The 25658-nt window shown below is 47.8% G+C and overlaps 1 protein-coding gene across 2 annotated transcripts in view; it reads right to left on the bottom strand.

The window, feature by feature from the left end:
* The window catches only part of PNOC (prepronociceptin), a 102664-nt gene extending 77519 nt beyond the window's left edge, over positions 1-25145 (bottom strand). Inside the window, exon 1 of one of the 2 annotated variants that reach the window (XM_069975781.1) lies at positions 25077-25145. The gene's annotated coding sequence lies outside the window, so the exon portion shown is untranslated. Of the gene's footprint in view, positions 1-17386; positions 17466-25076 lie in introns of those variants that run through there. The other variant, XM_069975780.1, reaches the window with a different exon arrangement.
* Between the last annotated feature and the right edge of the window lie 513 nt (positions 25146-25658).

A 25658-nucleotide genomic window follows, 5' to 3' on the forward strand; every position in this document is an offset into this window, starting at 1 on the left:
GCAGAGTTGAGGCAGCCATCTCCCGTCTTTCTAGCTGCTTCTGTTCCATAGTTACACGTTTTTTGAAAAGACAAACTATATCCAACATGGCGCCGGCCAGAAAACTACATCTCTCATCATGCAATGCTTATGCCTGATTGGTCCATGATGTAGCAGAGCTGATATCCACAGATATAGCAGAGTTGAGGCAGCGGAATAGCAGAGGTGAGGCAGCGGAATAGCAGAGTTGAGGCAGCAGAATAACAGAGTTGAGGCAGCAGAATAACAGAGTTGAGGTAGCAGAATTGAGGCAGCGTAGTAGCAGAGTTGAGGCAGCGGAGTAGAGGAGTTGAGACAGCGGAGTGTAACGCCTGGAGTAGTGGATCCACTGGACCGGCACCAGCGATGGCACAAACCTCACCAGGGGGCGGAGTCTAAGGGGCCGCTGGTTTTCACCAGAGCCCGCCGCAAGGCGGGATGGACTTGCTGCGGCAGGCGACCCCCAGGTCGCTACCCCTGGCTTGGTTGCTGGTGTCGGCAGGCGAGGCGTGGCAGGAGATGGCACAGGCAATAGTCTGCAGATGAGAGAGCACGTGACAGGCTGGACACGGGAACAGGTGGAGTGACAGGGGAACAGGAACCAGGAACAGGGACTTGGGACCAGGTAACGGACAGGACTCAGGAACAGGGACTTGGGACCAGGTAACGGACAGGACACAGGAACAACAGGGAGCTGGGCCAAACGCTATGGGAAGCATGTAGAGGCTCCAACCCAGGGGACAGGGCAAGCTGGGATTTATAGGGGAGTGATTAGGTGCAACTACCAATTAGGAGCGCACTGCCCCTTTAAATCTGAGACAGCCGGCGCGCGCGCGCCCTAGGGGGCGGGGCCGCGCGCGCCGGCCGGCACAGCGGGAGACAGGAGCGTGGAGAGGTGAGGCGCCCCCCGGGGCCGAGGTGATAGCAGCGCCGGGTCCCCGACTATGGACACCGGCTGCTGCATGGGGCAGGAAGCGGTCGCGGCGGCGGCCCGGAACGCGGGACGCCGCCGCGGCTGTGACAGTAGCCCCCCCCCCTTTGGCCTCCCCCTCTTTCTTGCCTGCAGATGGCACAGGAAGCCACAAAGTCTTTGACATCTTGAAACAGACTGGGCCACCAGTAGTGGCGAGAGATCCGTTGGCCGGTCTTACGAACTCCAGGGTGCCCGGCCTCCAACGAGGAATGACCCCACTTCAAAATACCTCTTCGAAGCGCAGGGTGAACATGAGTCTTTCCGGGGGGTACTCTCCGAAGCGAAGAGGTGACGACTGGTGCTAGGCGATCGGGCGGGAAAACATGGCAAGGGACTGTGGGTCTGTGGACGAGGACCTTCTGTAAGTTCTCCCGGTGGTGAGAGGACCCGACCTTAGTCATGGGTACGGAGAGAGGGTACACCTCGGCAGAGAAGGCATCCGCCGAGTCTTGGTCTTCTGCCGGTAGGTCGGATAGAGGCTTGGCTGGGACAGGAAACGACATAGTACACTTGGTCTGAGGTGACCTGAGACACTGGTTGGAACAGTCCTGACCCCAACTGAGAATCTCCCCGGTTCTCCAGTCCAGTTGAGGGGCATGTTCTTGCAGCCACGGGAGTCCCAGGAGGACCGCGGGGGAAGAATGGGGCAGGACGTAGAAGGATATCTCTTCTTGATGTAAAGGACCCACCTGGAGGACTAAAGGTGCGGTCTGGTAGTACACACGGTCGGTAAGAATTTCGCCTGTGACCGAGGAGATAGTCAGGGGCCTGGCTAGTCGGGTCACGGGTAGCCGCCATCTTTGGACCAATGTTGCCGCAATAAAACTGCCTGCTGACCCAGAATCGAGGAAGGCAGTAGTCTGATGATTTCGTCCTGAGAGAGTCCGGATGGAAACTGGCATAGACAGACTTGGAATGGTGGCATTCACACCTAGGGACACCTGTCCCACCGGACCTAGGTGCGAGCATTTTCCGGATGTTTGGGGACGTAGGGGACATCCCAGCCGGAAGTGATCGGAACCACCGCAATAGAGACAGAGATTCAGCTCCAGGCGCCGGATTCTTTCATCAGGCGTCAGGTGAGCCCGTTCCACCTGCATAGGAATCTCAGGAGAGGGTTGGGACATCGAAAGGTCAGGATTCTGGAAAACCGGCGCCAGCTGGGGATGGCGACGGGAACGGGTTAGTAAATGTTCATGCCGAACCTCCTCCTCCCTCTCCGAAAAACGAGTATCAACTCGGGTGGCCAGTAGAATGAGTTCGTTCAGGGAGGTAGGCAGGTCTCGGGCAGCGAGCACGTCTCTCACTCGACTAGACAGGCCCTTCTTGAAGGTGGCCAATAGGGCGGCCTCGTTCCAGTCCAATTCGGCTGCCAGGGTGCGGAACTGGATGGCGTAGTCACCAACAGAGGAGCTGCCTTGAGAGAGGTTGAGGAGAGCAGTCTCGGCTGAAGAAGCACGGGCAGGTTCCTCAAAGACGGAGCGAAACTCGAATAGGAAGGCCCGGAGATTGGCAGCAACTGGATCATCACGGTCCCACAGTGGCGTGGCCCAGGCCAGGGCTCTACCTTCTAATAGGCTGATGATGAAAGCCACTTTAGAGCGCTCGGTGGAAAACTGACTACTCAAAAGTTCAATGTGCATGGTGCACTGAGTCAAGAATCCTCTGCACAACTTAGAGTCCCCAGAGTACTTGCTTGGGAGGGCCAGTCGGAGTGAAGAAGAAGCGTCAGGAGGTGGTGTGCGCTGGGCAGTAGTCTGCTGCTGTAAGGCGGCAGTGAGTTGCTGGATCTGCTGTGACTGTTTCTGGATTTGTTGCGCCTGCTGAGTGACCACTCTGGCAACGTCACGGAGATCGGGCACCTCGCCGGGATCCATGGTTGGAGCCTACTGTAACGCCTGGAGTAGTGGATCCACTGGACCGGCACCAGCGATGGCACAAACCTCACCAGGGGGCGGAGTCTAAGGGGCCGCTGGTTTTCACCAGAGCCCGCCGCAAGGCGGGATGGACTTGCTGCTGCAGGCGACCCCCAGGTCGCTACCCCTGGCTTGGTTGCTGGTGTCGGCAGGCGAGGCGTGGCAGGAGATGGCACAGGCAATAGTCTGCAGATGAGAGAGCACGTGACAGGCTGGACACGGGAACAGGTGGAGTGACAGGGGAACAGGAACCAGGAACAGGGACTTGGGACCAGGTAACGGACAGGACTCAGGAACAGGGACTTGGGACCAGGTAACGGACAGGACACAGGAACAACAGGGAGCTGGGCCAAACGCTATGGGAAGCATGTAGAGGCTCCAACCCAGGGGACAGGGCAAGCTGGGATTTATAGGGGAGTGATTAGGTGCAACTACCAATTAGGAGCGCACTGCCCCTTTAAATCTGAGACAGCCGGCGCGCGCGCGCCCGAGGAGGCGGGGACGCGCGCGCCGGCCGGCACAGCGGGAGACAGGAGCGTGGAGAGGTGAGGCGCCCCCCGGGGCCGAGGTGATAGCAGCGCCGGGTCCCCGACTATGGACACCGGCTGCTGCATGGGGCAGGAAGCGGTCGCGGCGGCGGCCCGGAACGCGGGACGCCGCCGCGGCTGTGACACGGAGTGGCAGAGTTGAGGTAGCAGAGTTGAGGTGAGGCAGCAAAATAGCAGAGTTGAGGAAGTGGAATAGCAGAGTTGAGGTAGCAGAGTTGAGGCAGTGGAAAAGCAGAGTTGAGGCAGCGGAATAGCAGAGGTAAGGCAGCGGAGTAGCAGAGTTAAGGCAGCGGAGAAGCAGAGTTGAGGCAGCGGAGTAGCAGAGTTGAGACAGCGGAATAGGAGAGTTGAGGCAGCGGAATAGCAGAGTTGAGGTAGCAGAGTTGAGGCAGCGGAATAGAAGAGGTGAGGCAGCAGAGTAGCAGAGTTGAGGTAGCAGAGTAGCAGAGTTGAGGCAGCGGAGTAGCAGAGTTGAGGCAGCGGAATAGCAGAGTTGAGGTAGCAGAGTTGAGTTGAGGCAGCGGAATAGCAGAGTTGAGGTAGTAGAGGGGGCCGCACTGTGCGCTGGACGGGGGGGGCGCACTGTGCGCTGGACAGGGGGGGCGCACTGTGCGCTGGACAAGGGGGGTGCACTGTGCTGGGGTGAGAACGGGGGCAGGATGGCAGGCCGCACCGTGGACTGTGCTGGGGTTTGAACGGGGGCGGGATAGCCGGCCGCACTGCAGACTTCACGGGGGGGGGGGGAATGGGTGGTGCGGAGCGCCGTCGGTGAGGAGGGGGGAGGGATCCGGCCGCACTGGGCCACGGGTGAGAGGGGACAGGCAGGCCACAATGTGCACTGGACGTGGCAGAGCGCCGTGGGGGGGAATCCGGACGCACAGTGGAATTCACGGGGGGGGGGGGGGGTGGCCGGGAGAGACGCGGGTGAGAAGGGGTTTAGTGTTGGGGGCCAAACAGTGTCGGAGGGAGACAGTGATCAGCAGCTGTCACTGTCTCAGTGTCCTCCCTCATTTTAGTGAGCCGGGTTAGAAACCAGCCCACTGTGCACTGGACCAGGGGGGGGGGGAATCCGGCCGCACAGTGGACTTCACCAGGGAGGGGAGGGGGGAGGCCGGGAGAGACGCGGGTGAGACGGGGTTTAGTGTTGGGGGCCAAACAGTGTCGGAGGGAGACAGTGATCAGCAGCTGTCACTGTCTCAGTGTCCTCCCTCATTTTAGTGAGCCGGGTTAGAAACCAGCCCATTGAAGAGACGGAGGACGGAGGACACGTGATGCCGACTCCGAGCGTGGGGGGGGGGAATACCCCTTTAAGTCATCATTTAATGGCTAATCTATGTCACATGGACACCGACAGTTTATAACAGGTGATTTTCATTTGTGATTTAACACAGGCGAGTCACAATGTGTTCCCATACTAATTAAATGTATGGTTTTAGGTTCTTCTATTTTTACCTCACATTGTTTTTTGTTTTTAACCCCTTAAGGACGGAGCCAATTTTCGTTTTTGCGTTTTCGTTTTTTCCTTCTTGTGTTTAAAAGGCCATAGGACTTGCATTTTTCCACCTAGAAACCCACATGAGCCCTTATTTTTTACATCACATAATTTCCTGATAATGACCAATGAATGGAAAAGAGGGAAGAGGGGGGGGGGGGCTGGGGGAAAGTCTTTTTGAATGCAGATAATAAACCCAATTGCAAAGTTTCTTAAAGGGGACCTCAAGGTAGAGGTTAAAAAAAATAAACCTCCGGAGAAGCCTATAGCATTACTTACCTGTCTATCCCAGTTTTAAAACTATCAAAAATCCATTTTTTTGGGGGGGGGGGGGGGAGGGGGTGTTCTGTATTGTGTTTCTGTCCTTCCTGGTTGAGCAGTTCCCAGAATGCAATGCTTTCCCTCAGCTGATCATCACAGTCCCCCACCCATCACAATCAGTAAAATTTGTGCTGCGCCTGCTTCTGGTAATTCAATGATGCTTGATCACTCAGGGAATTGGGGGATCCAGCCAAGCCTCATGTGAGATCATGCCCTGCCCCGTGTCTGCATCATCAGCCTGTGCTCAGCAAACACACACAATGTGAGACAAAGGCATGGAAGATTTGTCTCCTAAGGTTGGAGAGCAGAAGGAGCAGGAGACAATGTGAATTGGCACAGGGGCCATTTTTTTTCCCCTTCCTGGATTTCTATCAGCTACCAGTGTGTCAGAACCGCAAAGATACGGATACTTAAGTACTGGCCGGATGATCTTTTGGCCGCAGGGTTCTGATGTGGGCGCATCAGCGTGCGCCCGCATCAGAATCTCACATACTGTAGCACACAGTGAAGTGAACGGCCGGAGCCACTCGCTTTACTGTGTGAATTTACAGGGTTTCATTGAATTGTGGCCGCAGAATCAGTTATTTGTGGCCCCTTGCAGGATCCCGGTCGGAGTGTATATGATGTGTGTACGCTCCGGCCGGGATCCCATAGAATAATAAGTAATGTTCACCCGTAGAAAGTATGGCCATTGTTGCCGATGGCAACAACGGCCGTACTTTTACGTAGTGTGAACATAGCCTTAATGTACATTTAATAGAAAACACGTTTTTCTTATCCGGTCATCACAGGGATATGGGGTCCGCACCTCACCCCTTACAGGTTCTGCTACTGATACCACAGGGTACATCACAGGGATATGGGGTCCTCACACCTTACAGGATCTGCTGGTGATACCACAGGGGACATCACAGGGATATGGGGTCCGCACCTCACACCTTACAGGATCTGCTGCTTATACCACAGGAGACATCACAGGGATATGGGGTCCACACCTCACACCTTACAGGATCTGCTGCTAAGCAGTTAAGCCCTTCAAGAGAGGTCTAGCCTACAGATCAGCTCAACCCACGCCGAGGACTAGGAGTCACTACAGTGCAGGACAATATCCGCAAATGAGCCAAAGAGCTATGAACTAATCTGGGTGGAGCAAAGTTACTAAAAGTCGATGAACTCTATCTTGCAGCGCGGGAAATCCTAACCATTCCGCTCATCCCAGGTAACAGGGTCTGGGGCCCCTGTCACCCATCAGTACGGTTCAGCCAAAGCTAGTGGGCATCAGGTGGTGTGAAAGGTCAAAACACAGGCACAAATTCTTCTTTTTCTTCTATAAGTATTCTTCTATGCACTCCAACCTCCCGGCAGAGCACATTACTAATTGGGTTAAGACTCTTACGGCACTCTCCTCTCTACTGCCTTAGTACAACCTTATCAACTCTACTACATCCTACTCAGCACTTATCCCACAGATTTGGTGGTTCTATGTACGTGTATTTATTGGAACTGTATTAAAGGACCACTCCGACGGGACCCCCCCCCCAAAAAAAAAAAACACAGACACACACAGACACCATACTCACCATCCCTCCGGTGACGATCGCCACTCCATTCGCCCGCCGTCCGCCTCCCCGTCACCTGCCTCCGCCGTCCAGCGATGTCTCTTGCTTCCGGGTCCAAGAGAGAGAAAAGGCTGCCAGTGCGCTTGCGCACCGGCAGCCTTTTCATTGGCTGGAGCGCATCACATGGCTTCCAGCAAGCTCAGCCAATCAGGGCTGAGCACGCTGGAAGCCATGTGATGCGCTCCAGCCAATGAAAAGGCTGCTGGTGCGCATGTGCACCAGCAGCCTTTTCTCCCCCATTCACTCTCAATGAAGACGCCGAATAGGAAGAAGATTCGGACCGCCCCCCAGCTCTGACGTCACCCGACACCAGAGAAGAGGACCGTGACGACCGTAATAGGTAATGTATACATTCTTTAACTTCCGGGGTGGGGGGTCGGGGGTCGGAAAGTGGGGGAAGGGGGCCAGACCGGGTATTTAACCACATTATAAAGTTATATAACTTTGTAATGTGTGTTAAATAAGCCAAAAAATTTTTTCGCCGGAGTTGTCCTTTAAGTGTATTTTCAAGATTCGTTGTATTACCTGCTGCACATTTACAAAGAGTAAACCAAGTCAACGTTAACACCTCAGTCTGTGATTTACTTGCTACCACCTGCACAGCACTTACACCGCAACCTTGGGACATTTCCACGGATCTGTTGCTGATACCACAGGGGATATCACAGGGATATGGGGTCCGCACCTCACACGTTACAGGATGCTGATACCACAGGAGACATCACAGGGATATGGGGTCCACACACCTTACAGGATGCTGATACCACAGGAGACATCACAGGGATATGGGGTCCTCACACCTTACAGGATGCTGATACCACAGGAGACATCACAGGGATATGGGGTCCTCACACCTTACAGGATGCTGATACCACAGGAGACATCACAGGGATATGGGGTCCTCACACCTTACAGGATCTGCTGCTGATACCACAGGGGACATCACAGGGATATGGGGTCCTCACACCTTACAGGATCTGCTGCTGATACCACAGGAGACATCACAGGGATATGGGGTCCGCACCGTACAGGATCTGCTGCTGATACCACAGGAGACATCACAGGGATATGGGGTCCTCACACCTTACAGGATGCTGATACCACAGGAGACATCACAGGGATATGGGGTCCTCACACCTTACAGGATCTGCTGATACCACAGGAGACATCACAGGGATATGGGGTCCTCACACCTTACAGGATCTGCTGCTGATACCACAGGAGACATCACAGGGATATGGGGTCCTCACACCTTACAGGATCTGCTGATACCACAGGAGACATCACAGGAATATGGGGTCCTCACACCTTACAGGATGCTGATACCACAGGAGACATCACAGGGATATGGGGTCCTCACACCTTACAGGATCTGCTGATACCACAGGAGACATCACAGGGATATGGGGTCCTCACACCTTACAGGATGCTGATACCACAGGAGACATCACAGGAATATGGGGTCCTCACACCTTACAGGATGCTGATACCACAGGAGACATCACAGGGATATGGGGTCCTCACATCTTACAGGATCTGCTGCTGATACCACATGAGACATCACAGGGATATGGGGTCCTCAAACCTTACAGGATCTGCTGCTGGTATCCCAGGAGACACCACAGGGATATGGGGTCTACACCCAGCGGCGGATTAACTTTACCATGGGCCCCGGGCTGTTTACCAAGCTTGGGCCCCCCAACCCACTGTAACTATGGCGGCACTAGCTTTAGTCTTTTTCCTCCATAATGCAGCCTGTAAAGGACCTGTGGTGACATCATTGTTACATGATAAGGTCCTTCAGTAAGTTCTCTTATGTTACTGCATTGTCTCCTGGCTGCAGCTTTGCCCTGATTTGTGAAAAATTGTGGTAAAAAGCAGCAATTTTTATGCAAATCATGGCAGAACTGGAGCCTGGAGATAATACACCACTGAAAGTATAAGTCTGTTTGGGTGGCCATGTGCCCCCCAAGAGCTCAGGGCCCTGGGCTGCCGCCCGAAACGGACCTATTATAATCCGCTACTGTCTGCACCTCACACCTTACAGGATCTGCTGCTGATACCACAGGAGACATCACAGGAATATGGGGTCCTCACACCTTACAGGATGCTGATACCACAGGAGACATCACAGGGATATGGGGTCCTCACACCTTACAGGATGCTGATACCACAGGTGACATCACAGGGATATGGGGTCCTCACACCTTACAGGATGCTGATACCATAGGAGACATCACAGGGATATGGGGTCCTCACACCTTACAGGACCTGCAGCTGATACCACAGGAGACATCACAGGGATATGGGGTCCGCACCTCACACCTTACAGGATCTGCTGCTGATACCACAGGAGACATCACAGGGATATGGGGTCCTCACACCTTACAGGATCTGCTGCTGATATCACAGGGGACATCACAGGGATATGGGGTCCTCACACCTTACAGGATGCTGATACCACAGGAGACATCACAGGGATATGGGGTCCTCACACCTTACAGGATGCTGATACCACAGGAGACATCACAGGGATATGGGGTCCTCACACCTTACAGGATGCTGATACCACAGGGGACATCACAGGGATATGGGGTCCGCACCTCACACCTTACAGGATGCTGATACCACAGGAGACATCACAGGAATATGGGGTCCTCACACCTTACAGGATGCTGATACCACAGGGGATATCACAGGGATATGGGGTCCGCACCTTACAGGATCTGCTGCTGATACCACAGGAGACATCACAGGGATATGGGGTCCTCACACCTTACAGGATACTGATACCACAGGAGACATCACAGGGATATGGGGTCCTCCCACCATACAGGATCTGCTGCTGATACCGAAGGGGATATCACAGGGATACGGGGTCCTCACACCTTACAGGATGCTGATATCACAGGGGATATCACAGGGATATGGGGTCCGCACCTCACACCTTACAGGATGTTGATACCACAGGGGACATCACAGGGATATGGGGTCCGCACCTCACACCTTACAGGATGCTGCTGATACCACAGGTGACATCACAGGGATATGGGGTCCGCACCTCACACCTTACAGGATCTGCTGCTGATACCGCAGGGGACATCACAGGGATATGGGGTCCGCACCTCACACCTTACAGGATCTGCTGCTGATACCACAGGGGACATAACAGGGATATGGGGTCCGCACCTCACACCTTACAGGATCTGCTGATACCACAGGAGACTACACAGGGATATGGGGTCCGCACCTCACACCTTACAGGATCTGCTGCTGATACCACAGGGGAAATCACAGGGATATGGGGTCCGCACCTCACACCTTACAGGATGTTGATACCACAGGGGACATCACAGGGATATGGGGTCCGCACCTCACACCTTACAGAATCTGCTGCTGATACCACAGGGGACATCACAGGAATATGGGGTCCGCACCTCACACCTTACAGGATCTGCTGATACTACAGGAGACATCACAGGGATATGGGGTCTAGGAAGGGACACATCTTAATGTTATAGAATACAGTCCGCAATAGATCAGTAGGAGGTCTGATACAATACTAGGCTAGCGTTCTTAATAGTATAGCTGATTTGTGTATACTTTAATGACTGTAGTATAATAAAATATGACATATTAATATAACAGATGTGTTTTTGCTTCTTCGTCTCTAGTGCGGATTGTTGTGTCTGTAGTTGCCGCCATTGGTAGCAATGCTCACTTATAATTAGCTGCTGTCTGAACAGACGGGTAGTCAATGATCCCATGGATACCGAGATAGAAGGTATTCACATTGTAAATGGCAGAAGCATGCTGCAGGGAAGGAGATTTGAGATGATTCTTAGAGAGACGTCTTTCAGGAGTAAAGTATTGACAGCTTATCAATCTATATCCCAGACACGGAAGAAAAGGAGTTTGCATTCCTAGCCTCAATTATGCACGTCAGCTGCTAGATAGTCATTCTCTAGAGTGTAAGCTCTCATGGGCAGGGTCCCCTCTCCTGTAGAGTGTAAGCTCTTATGGGCAGGGTCCTCTCTCCTGTAGAGTGTAAGCTGTTATGGGCAGGGTCCTCTCTCCTGTAGAGTGTAACCTCTTATGGGCAGGGTCCTTTCTCCTCTAGAGTGTAATCTCTTATGGGCAGTGACCTCTCTCCTGTAGAGTGTAAGCTCTTATGGGCAGTGACCTCTCTCCTGTAGAGTGTAAGCTCTTATGGGCAGGGTCCTCTCTCCTGTAGAGTGTAGGTTCTTATGGGCAGGGTCCTCTCTCCTGTAGAGTGTAACCTCTTATGGGCAGTGACCTCTCTCCTGTAGAGTGTAAGCTCTTATGGGCAGGGTCCTCTCTCCTGTAGAGTGTAACCTCTTATGGGCAGTGACCTCTCTCCTGTAGAGTGTAAGCTCTTATGGGCAGTGACCTCTCTCCTGTAGAGTGTAGGTTCTTATGGGCAGTGACCTCCCTCCTGTAGAGTGTAAGCTGTTATGGGCAGGGTCCCCTCTCCTGTAGAGTGTAAGCTCTTATGGGCAGGGTTCTTTCCCCTGTAAAGTGTAAGGTCTTATTCTGCAGGGTCTCCACTCCTGTAGAGTGTAAGCTCTTATGGGCAGGGTAATCTCTCCTGAAGAGTGTAAGCTCTTATGGGCAGGGTCCTCTCTCCTGTAGAGTGTAAGCTCTTATAGGCAGGGTACTCTCTCCTGAAGAGTGTAAGCTCTTATGGGCATGGTCCCCTCTCCAGTAGAGTGTAAGTTCTTATGGGCAGGGTCCTCCCTCCTGTAGAGTGTAAGCTCTTATAGGCAGGGTCCTCTCTCCTGTAGAATTCAAGCTCTTATGGGCAGGGTCCTTTCTCCTGTAGAGTGTAAGCTCTTATGGGCAGGGTCCTTTCTCCTGTAGAGTGTAAGCTCTTATGGGCAGGGTTCTCTCTCCTGTAGAGTGTAAGCTCTTATGGGCAGGGTCCTCTCTCCTGTAGAGTGTAAGCTCTTATGGGCAGCGTCCTCTCTCCTGTAGAGTGTAAGCTCTTATGGGCAGGGTCCTCTCTCCTGTAGAGTGTAAGCTCTTATAGGCAGGGTCCTTTCTCCTCTAGAGTGTAATCTCTTATGGGCAGGGTCCTTTCTCCTGTAGAGTGTAAGCTCTTATGGGCAGGGTCCTTTCTCCTGTAGAGTGTAAGCTCTTATGGGCAGGGTTCTCTCTCCTGTAGAGTGTAAGCTCTTATGGGCAGGGTCCTCTCTCCTGTAGAGTGTAAGCTCTTATGGGCAGGGTCCTCTCTCCTGTAGAGTGTAAGCTCTTATAGGCAGGGTCCTCTCTCCTGTAGAATTCAAGCTCTTATAGGCAGGGTCCTTTCTCCTCTAGAGTGTAATCTCTTATGGGCAGGGTGCTTTCTCCTGTAGAGTGTAAGCTCTTATGGGCAGGGTCCTTTCTCCTGTAGAGTGTAAGCTCTTATGGGCAGGGTTCTCTCTCCTGTAGAGTGTAAGCTCTTATGGGCAGGGTCCTCTCTCCTGTAGAGTGTAAGCTCTTATGGGCAGCGTCCTCTCTCCTGTAGAGTGTAAGCTCTTATGGGCAGGGTCCTCTATCCTGTAGAGTGTAAGCTCTTATGGGCAGGGTCCTCTCTCCTGTAGAGTGTAAGCTCTTATGGGCAGGGACCTCTCTCCTGTAGAGTGTAAGCTCTTATGGGCATGGCCGTCTGTACTGTAGAATGTAGTCAATGTAAGCCATACGAGCACTAGTAGTTATTGAGTATAAAAGTTATAATTTGAAGCAATCTTGTATATAATGGAAAGCTATAAAGGTGGGAATGGACCCTCTTAAATACTGGGTTTGTGTGGAACTGCACAGGTTGCACATATGATAGTTCCACCCCCGCTGTGACATATGTGGGTGTTATGTTGTTACTATTATTACTGATACAATACTGAATGGCTGTCATTTTCAGAATCTGACAAGAAGTTTTACATTTCCCCCACAATTTTTATGCACTGAAAGCAATGCACCTGTTTATTAGAGACATGAACATGTCTTTCAGTAAAGAACTTGCACTGACTTGCATTGATCCTTTCAGGCGCTGCACTTAATTTTCTGCTTTTATGCCTCCATTTATTGGCAGTCGTAATTATTTCATATGCTAATTAGGTTACAGTTTGGAGCCAAGCTTTCATTTTAATGGCTCATTATGCAAATTGTTTGTTTTTGTGTGTTTGTCAAGTGATCTATTAAAATGTACTTTTTCTTCTATTCTAATCTATGGTTTCACAGGTAGGACTGAGGCGGCGGTGTTCCTATGTGCATCGGCTACGTGACGCAGGGTACAGGGGAAACTTTGCTAAAATGCATCATGGCTTATTGGATGAGATTTCAACTTGGGGTCCCATAGAAAAAATATATATTTGAGCCCACCAAATTTTTACGTTTAATACCTGCTATTATGTACATAATTTTATAATCTAACTTCATATGGTGACTTTTGGAGCTTTATGGCCAAGTGTTAGATGGAGTGGAGTAAAATCATCACCAATGGACTCAGAGGACACTTGTTCTGTCTGATGGAAAAGTCTTGGTTTGGTGAATGCCAGAAAAAATTTTACCTGCCTGACTGTATTCTGCCAGCTGTAGAGCTTGGTGAAGGAGGATAATGCTATGGGGGGCTCTTCAGGGGTCGACCGAGGTCTTTTAGTTCCAATGAAAGAAAATCTTTCATTCTTCAGTATATCAAGACAATGAATAATTGTCACTTCCATCTTTGTGGAATTGGTTTATGGTTCCTGACTTTTCTGTTCTTGCATGGCTACCCTCCCAATGCACACTGCAAGGTGGAGTCTGGTGTGGAGGAACCCAAGCCCTGACCTCGACCCCATCCATGGAGACTGTGAGCCATAATTTCCGTTGTGCGCAAGGGCCCTTATAAATGAATGGGTGAAAATTTCCACAGACACCTCCAAAATTTTGTAGTCTTCCCAGAAGATCCTGCAAACATGCAAACAGGGAGCAACTCCATATTAATGCCTAGGGATATAGAAAAGGATGTCCTAAAAGCACCTGTCTAGGGATGGTCCGAACCTGGTTCGGGCGGGGTTCGTACGAACCCGAACCATCCGCAATGATTACCGCTGTCTGCCCGCTCCATGCAGCGGGCGGATCCAGTGGGAGGAACGCCTGGAAAACTGGGATACAGCCATAGCCATAGGCTGTATCCCAGTTTTCCAGGCGGTCCTCCCTCTGTATACGCCCACTGCATGGAGCGGGCAGACAGTGGGAATCCGATGCCGAGCGTTCGGGTTCAGCCAAACTGAACCTCGGCGGGTTCGGACCATCCCTACACCTGTCCCTATTAGGATGAATGCGACTGGAGCAACTGGATCGTGGAGTCTTAATTGTTCGGCATTTGAATACTGGTGACTAAAGAAGTAATTTCAAGGATTCCCAATGGCTGCATCCAATTTCTTCAGCAACCGGTATCCAAATGGCAAACGATCGGAATCCAGCATTCTCCAGCAACGTTCATCTCTATTGCCTATACTTTTGTCCCAGTAGCGTACATTTTCATATGCAAATTGCCGCCAGCTGATGAATGTTAAGGCCTCCATGGACATTGATACTGACGTTCATGTTGCCCCGACCACAAGAGTTTTTAAAAAGACTTTTTTTAAACAGACTCGGAAAGCGAGTGTCTATCTAGAAGATCAGTGCTTGCTTACAGTGTGGGATGGGCATGTAAGACGGTCTTTAGATCATGGGGGAGAGTGCTGGCAGAGAGTGTATACCAGCTGGTGCCAACCACTAACATTACAATACTGTGTGTGTGTGTGTGGGGGGGGGGGGGGTGCGATGCCCTGGCCCCTGGGGGCCACGTCCGCAGTGCTGGTGTTATGAGCGGGCAATGACCAGGGCAGCTGCAGGGGTTATACTTGTCACGGTATAGGCCTGAGGGCAGCACAGCTGTAGGGCCGGTCTGTGGAATCTGCGGGTGATGATGGGCATGCGATTCTTCGCTGCACCTAGTCAGGGCACCAGTTAGTGGACACCAATGCCAGGGTTCAGTAACAGCGGCTTTATTATAGATGAGGTAACTAGTAGCAACAGTTCTGTCCGGATGCAACCGGGTCTATAGCAGGCTTTGACAAATAAAGCAGGAGTGGTGCTGCATAAGCTGGGAGAACACGTGCCGGATGATGGGAGTAGGAGTATGAGAGAAATAGCATTGCTGGGTGGATTAGCTTGAGAATAATACTTGCTGTGAATCCTTGCAGCGATGAGGAGAGATAACGGAATGACACCCAGATGAGAGAGAAGACTCCGGACACTTGAGCAGGCAGATACAGCCGAAGACTTGAATATAGCAGAGCACCTGATCCACACTTCTAGTGGTGAAGTGGGAGCTGCAGAGAAGAAGTCCAACTCCTCTGAGGCAGGAGAGGGACGACACACATCCTCCTTGCTTGGAAGCAGGGGGAAGACTAACTTGTTAGGAGGAAGTGGCAGGTCACATGGTTGCTCCTGGCCAGAGCTAGTCGGCCATTGGAGGAACCATGGTTACAGGTCACGTGATCAACAGCCTTGCATACCACTGTACAATGCAATAATACACAGGAATACATGAGAATACACATGAGAATGCACATTACCAGAGAATACTAGGGGAAAACCAGCAGCAGTTGCAGTGCAAGCACTTACCAGAACAGGCATGGACACAGCAAGAGAAATGGCCATAATAGGAGTAGTAGTCTGCATGTTCTGGGACACTGCAGGGGTAGAACTTGTAATTTATTCAGTTAAACCTTTGTTTGTTTGACATTTAGGAATCCAGTGGAAGGTGATACTCAGTGGCCACCAATCGCTATGAGAGATCTCTGAGTAGAAGTGCCCACTGAGCTGTCCTCAGGTTGCATGAGTTATTACAAATTATCACCATTAACTTCAGTCAAACTGAGCTACAATACCAGAAACAAACCGAAGGCAAGAGTGGTGCTTTTTCTTGAAGAAAGCAGCCATGTTCTGCTCATCCTTGACAAGTGAATAAATTACTAGTTTATTTAGTTCTGTTGAACCTTTTCTCACAAATCTATATCAATCTGCTCAACTAACTTTGCTTTAAATGCTGTCCCGCAGACACGACTGCATTTTCAATTTGATAAAATCCCTTAAAGACAAAACAGAAAAGTGCAACAGCAATCTACAAGTACCAAGTATTCTTGTGTATACTCCCCCCGTCACACACACTATAAAAAAACTGCTCTATATGGGGGGAATATACATGGTACCTGGCACTTACAGGATGCTGTTGCACTTTTCTGTTTTGCCTGTTTATTGAGCACAGCAGTGTGAACCTACATAGTGTGAACAGTGTTATTGGTGTTAATTTTTATTGTGTTATTTGTCAGGGTGCAGCTACCTCTTTTTGGCTTGCACTCCCCCCATCTCCTGTGGGATTTTAAACAGAGTTTAGTTGGGTCCTGAATGCCCAGTTTTGTAGACTAAGGGTACTATTACACGGAACGATAATCGGCAGAATCGGCCCTATCCGGCCAATTATCGCTCCGTGTAATAAAGACAACGATCAGCCGATGATCGTAGTCATCGGCTGATCGTTGATATAGGTTCTGACCTATAATCGTCGGGCGCTGACCGCGCACAGCTACTTGTAATAGACAGGCCACTGTGAAGCTGGAGCGCGCGGGACCCAGGGAGAAGCACCGAGAAAGAGGAGCCCTGCAGCCTGGATAGGTATGTATACAGTTTAAACCAGGGCTGCAAGGACATCGGACAAACGATTTTATATATATATATATATATATATATATATATATATATATATATTGTTGTGGAAATAAAGACAATTCTGTTCATTCTATTGTTAAAGATGGCCCCCATATCCTGGACAATGCCTAAAGGAGAAACTCTGTGTATGACTACGTAATCCATGAGCTATGTAATACAACCCACTATGCAAATAAGGAACCTGTCCATGGCAAATAATAGCCTGCCATCTTATCTATATAACTGCCCTCTTTGTTCTGACTTCTTTCTGCTATATAACCTTCTGTAACGCTTATAATAAACTAGTTCTACCTTGACATGGCGTCAAGTGGTTCTTCATACGCATATGCATATACATATAAGCATACCTAATTTGGAGCAGATAGACAACAGTCTGGTACGGGTTGAGTACCATCCACAACAATTTGGCGACCCAGGTGGGACCACGGGCGAAACTGACCTTGGTCAGCCGAAAATAACCACCACACCTTTCCAGACGGCGGCCGGGGAATGGGAGAGCGCGCCTCCATTGAGTACGGTAAGAAAATTCTGTAATCTTGCCCGAAATATTCCTAGCCCGCTGTCTGTTTGGATGTGGTCTGTCGGCTGGCAGTTGGTCACTACAAAAGCCTGTGGTCAAGAATATGGTAAAACCTCTTGTCTATCTGTGGTTATGTTATGTGTCTGAGAGAGTTGGAGTCAGGGCAGCGGAGAATTGGTCTGTGTAGAGTGTTCACTAACAGACGGTAGTCTTAACCTCTTACTGATTATGTTGGTGTAGACGTCTCAGGGTACTTGGGAGTTGACAGACGTGGATCTGAACCTCTTACTGAGTATGTCGGTGTAGGCGTCTCAGGGTATGGAGGAGGGGACACGTTCTGGAGGCAGACGGGAACCGGTGGGTCTGTCTCCGCCATTAGAGCAAGCGGTAAAGTTTGCTCCTGTTGTGTGGACTCTTTGTGTAGACTGGACGGAAAAAGGTGATTCGTAACTCTCTCAGGTTGTTTTGTTTTGTGTGTCTAACATGGGAAAGCGCATATCACTTGGACTGGGGGAGTACACAGCCTCCCAACTGGTGTCAGAGAGAAAAAAAAAAATGTTGTGAATTAGAAAGAAACCATGAAAATAAGGTGGAAGCGAAAAAAATAAATAAATAAAAAAAATAAAAAAACCTTGTAAAGATAAGAGGAAATAGCTTACTGATGCAGATTTAGCGAGAGACTTCCATCAGAGTGGTGGAACAGAAACGTTTTCATAACTATATTATATATGTGTATCAGACAATACTAGCAGGTGGGGGGCCACCGCTCTAAAATGGCGTCGATTACTGGTCTTGTGCGAAAAAATCCTAACTCCCATCATATTTGTTACAATTGTGGATCACATTCCATCACCCTGTTCCCCCCCAGAGGAAAAAAAAGGTGTCTCCAGAAGCAGTTCCCCCCATGGGGGCTGGCACAGTACACCACACCCCTATATTCTGTAATTAACCCTGATCGGATTTTTCACGTCTCCCCAGCTCCACCCACATGAAGGTTGGGGCACAAGTCTACGCGTCTTCAAAGATTCATTTCTCCCTCCAATGTATGGCCTTGATGAGGTGCTCTGTGCAGCTTGCTGATAAAAGACACTACTGTGAGGAAAGCTGTGAGCAAGTAATATGTAACAAGGAGTTTTCCGTCAGTGGAATGTGTAGGAGAGGACTTGGAGAACTTACATTACGCTACGAGATTTTTAACACAAGGATAAATTACACTACAAATTAGACAGAGATAGATAGATATATATATTTGTATTTCTTTATCCCATACAAGAATAATTTTTTTATAAACATTTATGTTTTCAGTGTGTGTTCTAATTGTTTTTTAACAAAAGAAAGTTATTACCCTGTTACGACCAGCCGCGTCTCTAATGCTTTGTATTATTTCTATCTGAGAGTAGCAGGAGATATGATGTAATATTACTTTTCTTTTTGGCGATAACAATTTTGTGATGATTATTGCAAACTATTAAAATATACTACGCCCATAGGAGACAAAATAAATTAACAAAATTATTGATCAGGAAACTTTTCAATATTAGTAACTGGGAAATTTATAGAGGAATCTACCTAGAACACCTTTATATTATGAAGTGATTTTATTACTGTTTTCCACTGTTTTCTACTGTTGTTATTTTATACCTATATAAAAGGTACATAGTGTTATACTTGGCTATGTTATTATATACCTATAGGCCAAGTTTAAAAAGGGGGGAGAGAAGGGAATTAAGCGGATGAGTTTAAACACTGCACAATCTTTTATTTTTGTGACTAAAGATGTTTATTGAAATGTTTATTGTGTTTTTGTTACTATTGTGTTTGAAATTTCAAATCTGAAAGATGAAAATGTAATTGAAAACCCAAATATTAATGAAGTTTTAAGTTATCATTATAGATAATCCCAGATTTTACAAAGATGGATGACACAAGGATATACAGTGACCTCCATGCAGAATGACGTACCACTAAAAGCAACCACCCTATCCGAGGTGTGAGGACAGTCACTGGGACATGTAAGATGGTTACAGGTAACTTTACAGATGTCTATGTGAACTCCAGGTACACTTTTTGATCACCCACCATAATGGGTCAATTGGCGAGTTTGAGATTTGTTGGATCCCTGGGCAAATCAATGTGTAAAAACTGTTCGAGGAAGAAGAAGAAGAGCTGCCATAGAGCGGCTGACGCAACGTTCACGCAGACAAACCATGAGGCAAAAAAGGGTGACGGATGATGGACGAAGCTGCCGATGCTGTAGTTTCCGGTCTCTTCCTGAGGTAACCGTACATAGTGTACAGGTGGAGGGGGAGATGTGGATCTGTTTGTTTTTAAGTCTTTTCCAGAGACAATCAGCAGCAAGCTGTGAGACCAGCGGATGGAGAGGAGGTACAGGGTAAAGATGGAAAGCGGACAGTAAGTAACTGTGTTTGCCGCCTGCCTTGTATCTCACTGTAAGCTATCTGATAAAACCAGCAGAAGGAAGCCATGTGTAATGTGGTGTAGTATCCTCACATTGGGCGGCCCAGGGGACAACAAATATAGCAAAGAGGGTTGTGTACGGCTGTATTATCTACACCTGTCATAACCTACTGTAGGTAACACAATAAAGGTGCCTGTCTGCATAGTCTGTGACCATCTTGCCTGTTTCAGGGAATGTAAGTGGACTTCATCCACCGGCCACAGGTGGCCTATATAGGTATGTCCTTGTCTGTATTGATGTCGTTCTTACAGGTTAGCTGAATGTCAACCACAGCTATGTGAGAGGACAAAGCCAAGAGGCAATGTCTGTGGTGATACTAGTGGCCTCATACCAGGAAAAGAGGCCAGGAGTCTGAGCGGCTTTATCAGTCAAAAGACAGGTTTAAGGATCCATAGCAATGCCGCTAACTGTGACAAAAAGGATCATGTGATATATGATTGTCATGAAAAGGCTTTGAAACCTTAAGTGATGTATAGTTTACACCTTGTTTTTATTTCTATGGTGGTTATTTTATGTTATGTGATGATCTCAGTGACACAAGAGACAATCCAGTAAGATCCAAACACATCAGTATTAATTGAACTGTATGTTATGTAATGTATGTTATTAGTATAATATAGTATATGATTATTTACAAGAAGAGATGTGACCAGTCATTAGACCTGTTCAATCTGATCATAAAGATGTTTCTAGGTACAAAATAAAGTAAAATAAAAAAAAAGACAAAAAAGACTAAAAAGACGTAAAAATTCAGAGAATCCCGTACTGAAGATTGTGAATTCACTGACTGGGTATTATAAGTGAATCTAATGGTTACATAGTAGGTCACATTGTAGAGATTTTGTTACATTTATCTGTTGTGCTGTTTTGTTTTTTTGTTTATGTGTCAATCAACTTTGTGTTTTCGCCATTAGATAACATGTGCTCACATCTTAACTTTTACTTTTCAGAAACTTTTTAAAGTTAGTTACTGTGTATTTCCCATACCCTCATGATGGCAAAGTGGAAGCAAGGAGATTTGCTACACCTGTAGTCAGGATTAGGGACAGGAGTGATGAGACAATAAAGTTTGGTTATGTTGGTATCTGTCAGCTGATTGGACGGATATGCTGCCACTATGTAGATACAACTGGAATCTCTGAGTAATAATGACAGTAGGTAAAGTGGAGCAGATGAGAAGAATAGTGTAAAGCATCGGCGGCATCTGATGAGGGTTACTTTTTTTTCTTTTCATAATTAAACTCTGGGATTTTACATCTCATTGGAAGATGGTTTTCAGGAATCATACAGATATTAGTTTGGATAATAAGCTTTTATTTGTTTTGCTGTAACTAAGTTGTATATTGATGTATACTGTACAGAGTTATACATTGTTTTTCTGTTAATAGGCATAAATATAGAATATTGTGGGCAGTAAAAGACCATTTAGTCCATCTAGTCTGCCCTATTAATATTTCTTTTCAGTCATTGTAGAGTTACCTATTTTCTTGTGTTTCTGACCTTTTCCCTCAACTAACCTCAGCTTATGTCCCCTCGTTCTTGTATTCAGTCTCTTATTATTAACACCCTCTTCCTCTTCTTACTGGTTATACCTCTAGCTATACAGCCCAACATAGCTTTCCCTACTGCCTGGCATCATTGGTGACTCATTTTCAGGCTGTCAGGGATGACTGCCCCTAGACCCTTCTCTGCTGAAGTCTTTGCTAGAGCAGAACTGCTGATATGATACTAAGATAGAAAAAGCCTTCTCACCAAGTGCATTAGTTTATATTTGGAAACACTAAACTACAGTGCCCCTGGCAGTTTTTGACCCACTGATGTTTATATTGATGCCATGGGGCGCCAAGGGGGGTGCTCGATGACTTTAAGGCCAGGACCTGGTAAAAGGCAGATTTAAATCACTGACCCCTATCATAACGGTAAACAAGAATGTAGATTGGATAAACTACATATATTACAATCATCAACAATTTATAAACTACACCCGAGAGGCATTTAAAGGTGTAGTAGAACAGCTAGGTCCCAACTGTATTATGGTCTTTTAGAACCATCTGGCCCTTGACACTCCTGATTTAAAAAGAAGGAGTCTGTAAAACGATAGGAGACATTTGTTGCAAATACATTGTTGGTAATTGGGACCGGATGGTAGTATGACCACGGCGCTAAAAGGACTGACTGACATGTCAACAGAACTAAAAGGATATTCATGCACAGATGACCCTTGGGACACATACTTTAGTTGGATTAAAGGGTTGGCAGAGAGCTTTGGGATAGCCGTTGTGTGTGTTTTATTTTTCCTTGTTTTTATAGCATGTTTTATCATACCGCGTGCCAGGAGACGGTTTACTACATCGACCAAAGATCTCAGCCCACAGATGTTGGCACTGGAACCTGCAACTGCAACCTATGGAAACCTGAACTACAAGAAGATCTACACACCTCTGAGACAATCTACACTATATAGTTCCAAAGATAACCCCCATAAGTGAAGTAAGATGAGGGTCAATACATCTGAATTTCCTATGCACTAGTCCACTAGTTGGGGGGTCATTCACTAGGAATGATTTGTCAAGTAACTGGTGAAGAGGAATCTGTGCATTGGGACAGATGAGTGAGGTTCTTTTATAGGGACAGAATAGTCTTCATAGGGGGGACTGTTGTGGAAATAAAGACAATTCTGTTCATTCTATTGTTAAAGATGGCCCCCATATCCTGGACAATGCCTAAAGGAGAAACTCTGTGTATGACTACGTAATCCATGAGCTATGTAATACAACCCACTATGCAAATAAGGAACCTGTCCATGGCAAATAATAGCCTGCCATCTTATCTATATAACTGCCCTCTTTGTTCTGACTTCTTTCTGCTATATAACCTTCTGTAACGCTTATAATAAACTAGTTCTACCTTGACATGGCGTCAAGTGGTTCTTCATACGCATATGCATATATATATAAGCATACCTAATTTGGAGCAGATAGACAACAGTCTGGTACGGGTTGAGTACCATCCACAACAATATATAGATAGATAGATAGGAGATAGATAGATAGATAGATAGATAGATAGGAGATAGATAGATAGATAGATAGATAGATAGATAGATAGATAGATAGATAGATAGATAGCTATTGTTTTTACTCTTTTAAACATTGAACAGAAGGTTTGCCTGGAACGTCTGCATTTTGCATTTTCGGCTGCAGTGTAATTAAAGATTTTGCTGTGGTTACAATATCACCTTAGCCAGTCGACGCAGAAGACATTGGGGACACTAATCGAGCTCAGGTTAATTGATATTAAACATAGGGAAATAAATCAGGATTAGAGTATCAGCCTCTTGTTTAAATGGCTGTGATGGGTAATTGTGACTGTAGAGCATTGTTAGCGCTCATCACATGGGAGCTCTTATTGAGTGTTTTACAGTCCGCCTGTACAATGCTATTATATGACTATGACTATGCTAATGCTGGTTAAACTCCTCCACATGGATATAAATATAAAAGGTACTTAAAAGAAAAACAAACAGCAACTTCCCACATCCCCGGTGTTCACAGCACCCAGTCTCCACATAGTCACAGCCGTCCGAGGCTCCATCAGTAGTCAGACCATCCCAGTAGTCACAGCAGCCAGAGATCTAATAGTTACAACAACCAGACTCCAGTAGTCACAGCGGAATTTCTCCCAGGAGTTAAATCAGCCAACCCCGTAGTAGCCAGAGTAGTCAGACCCCCAGTAGTCACAGCAGCCTGTCCCAAAGAAGCCACAGTTTCCAGCTCCCCCAGTAATTACAGAATCCAGACCACCTATGTACTATGTATCTGCCTGTGTTCTTTTTTCACGCAGCAGGAGTGGCCTATGGCCACCTGTACAGGGAGGGATCATGTTGTTTTTCTTAAAGGAGGTATCTTAAATTAAACAGTGGTGCTATGCGAATGATATAACTCCCATTAAAGTCAATAATAAAACTTCTGCAAACTGTGTATAACAGCCCCTTCCCAACTACCTCCAACCACAACAAACAGGCTGGACGGGGCTGATATGAGCTGCATATATAGTATCAGACATAATCACGCATATCATTTCCAGATAGTAATATCCCTTTAAAGCAAATGTACCATCAGTGCATTTGCTTTAAGTTTTGCACATGAATAGAATGGCGCCAGCGTGGGGAAGCTGGTGCTGTGGTTCTTTTTTGAACCACGGCCCGGTTCCTATGTACGGCGCCGTTCTATTCCCGGGCACCTGCAGGGGGTCAAGCACTGGAAGTGGGCTGGAACCGCATCATAGAGGGGCGGTGGTTTCCTCCCAATGGGTGCAGGATACCCGCCTCCAGTGCTTCACCCCCGGTCGATGCCTGGGAATAAAATGGCGCCATTTTTTGGCTGGGACTGGGGCAACGGCTTCCCCGTGCAAGTGCCATTGTATCCATGGGCAACCCTTAAAGCGAATGTACTGATGGTACATTTGCTTTAAGTATAACTCTAGAAACTGGAATCGCCATTTCCAGAACATTATGGAGCCCTGCCCCAATCCACCTCTATGAGCCATGCACATGGACTGCCAGAGGTGACTTCCCTCTCCCTACAAGTATTTTTCAGTATAACAGATCAGGAAACATAATACTGTATTCATTACATATTACTTCATGTTAGCAGATCTCTCAGGAAAAGACCTCCCTCGTATTAATTAGTTTTGATGTTTTGCACTTCAGTCATAATATATTCCTGATATAAACCCTTACGGGGAAAATAAGTATCATAGAGCTCATTCTGAGACACTGTGTAAACTAGCAGAATTCACAGAGAAAGGCAGATAACTTGGATGTAGTGCAAGAAGCACTCGGGGAGCCACAGGGTAAATAGCTAGGAAAAGTTCCTGCACATGTAATTACTGAGACTGATGGTCTCCGAATCTGTCAGGGATGACAATCATCTCAACCGATCACTAGGGAATTCCAGTCTATAAATCAGAGGTGGACACTTAGACTATGTTCACACTACGTAAAACCAAGGCCATTGTTGCCGATGGCAACAACGGCCGTAGTTTTTGTGCAGCGGAACACAGCCTATTAAGCAATGGGATCCCAGCCGGAGTGTACACACATCGTATACGCTCCGGCCGGGATCTGTGCGGCCCCGCAAATAACTGACATGACATAACTGACATTCAGTGAATTGCGGCCGCAGAAAGACCTGTCAGTTCACACAGTGAAGCAAGCGGCTTCAGAGCTCAGCGGCCGGAAAGATCACCCAGCCAGAGATGATCCGGCCAGAGGTCACGGAACGGCCGGTCTCATACGTTGTGTGAACATAGCCTTAAAGTGTACCTGTTGTTATAACTTTCAAAATCTAAATCAACAGTACATGTGATACAAAGCAATATACATTCATTATTTGTTTCTTGTTATCATGCTGTAAAACAAAGCTGTACTTACCAGAAATCCAGGTCCAGTCTCCTGAAGGCAGATTTTTTTGAATTCCGGCCAGTACAGAGAGTCACGTCTCAATGTGTCCATCAATCACATGACTGCCTTCTCTCTGTGAACACTCAGATGGCCTAGGATACACTGGACTTCCTGTTTTCTTACTGTTTCCTGTTTTTTGAGAAAAAAAAAAGAGTCAGAAAACAGGAAGTGCCGTGTTCTCCATGAAAACTAAAAAAAAAAAATGAATGTAAATTGCAAACTTGCTTTATATCTCATCTACTGTTGATTTAGATTTTAAACAAGAGCAGGATCAGACAGATCTTTTCATCCTGACCTTCGCTGTTCTGATCTTAAAACACGTTAAACATGTACCACATGTACCTATGCCATGTCGTAATATGCATACAGTGCCAGTAATAACTAATAACTAGAGATGAGCGAACCGGGTTTGGGTTCGAGTCAATCGAACCCGAACGTTCGGTATTTGATTAGCTGGGCCTGCTGAACTTGGATAAAGCTCTAAGGTTGTCTGGAAAACATGGATACAGCCAATGACTATATCCATGATTTCCACATAGCCTTAGGGCTTTA

The sequence above is a fragment of the Dendropsophus ebraccatus genome, chromosome 6 (genome assembly GCF_027789765.1).
Source record: "Dendropsophus ebraccatus isolate aDenEbr1 chromosome 6, aDenEbr1.pat, whole genome shotgun sequence".
Taxonomy (NCBI): Eukaryota; Metazoa; Chordata; class Amphibia; order Anura; family Hylidae; genus Dendropsophus; species Dendropsophus ebraccatus.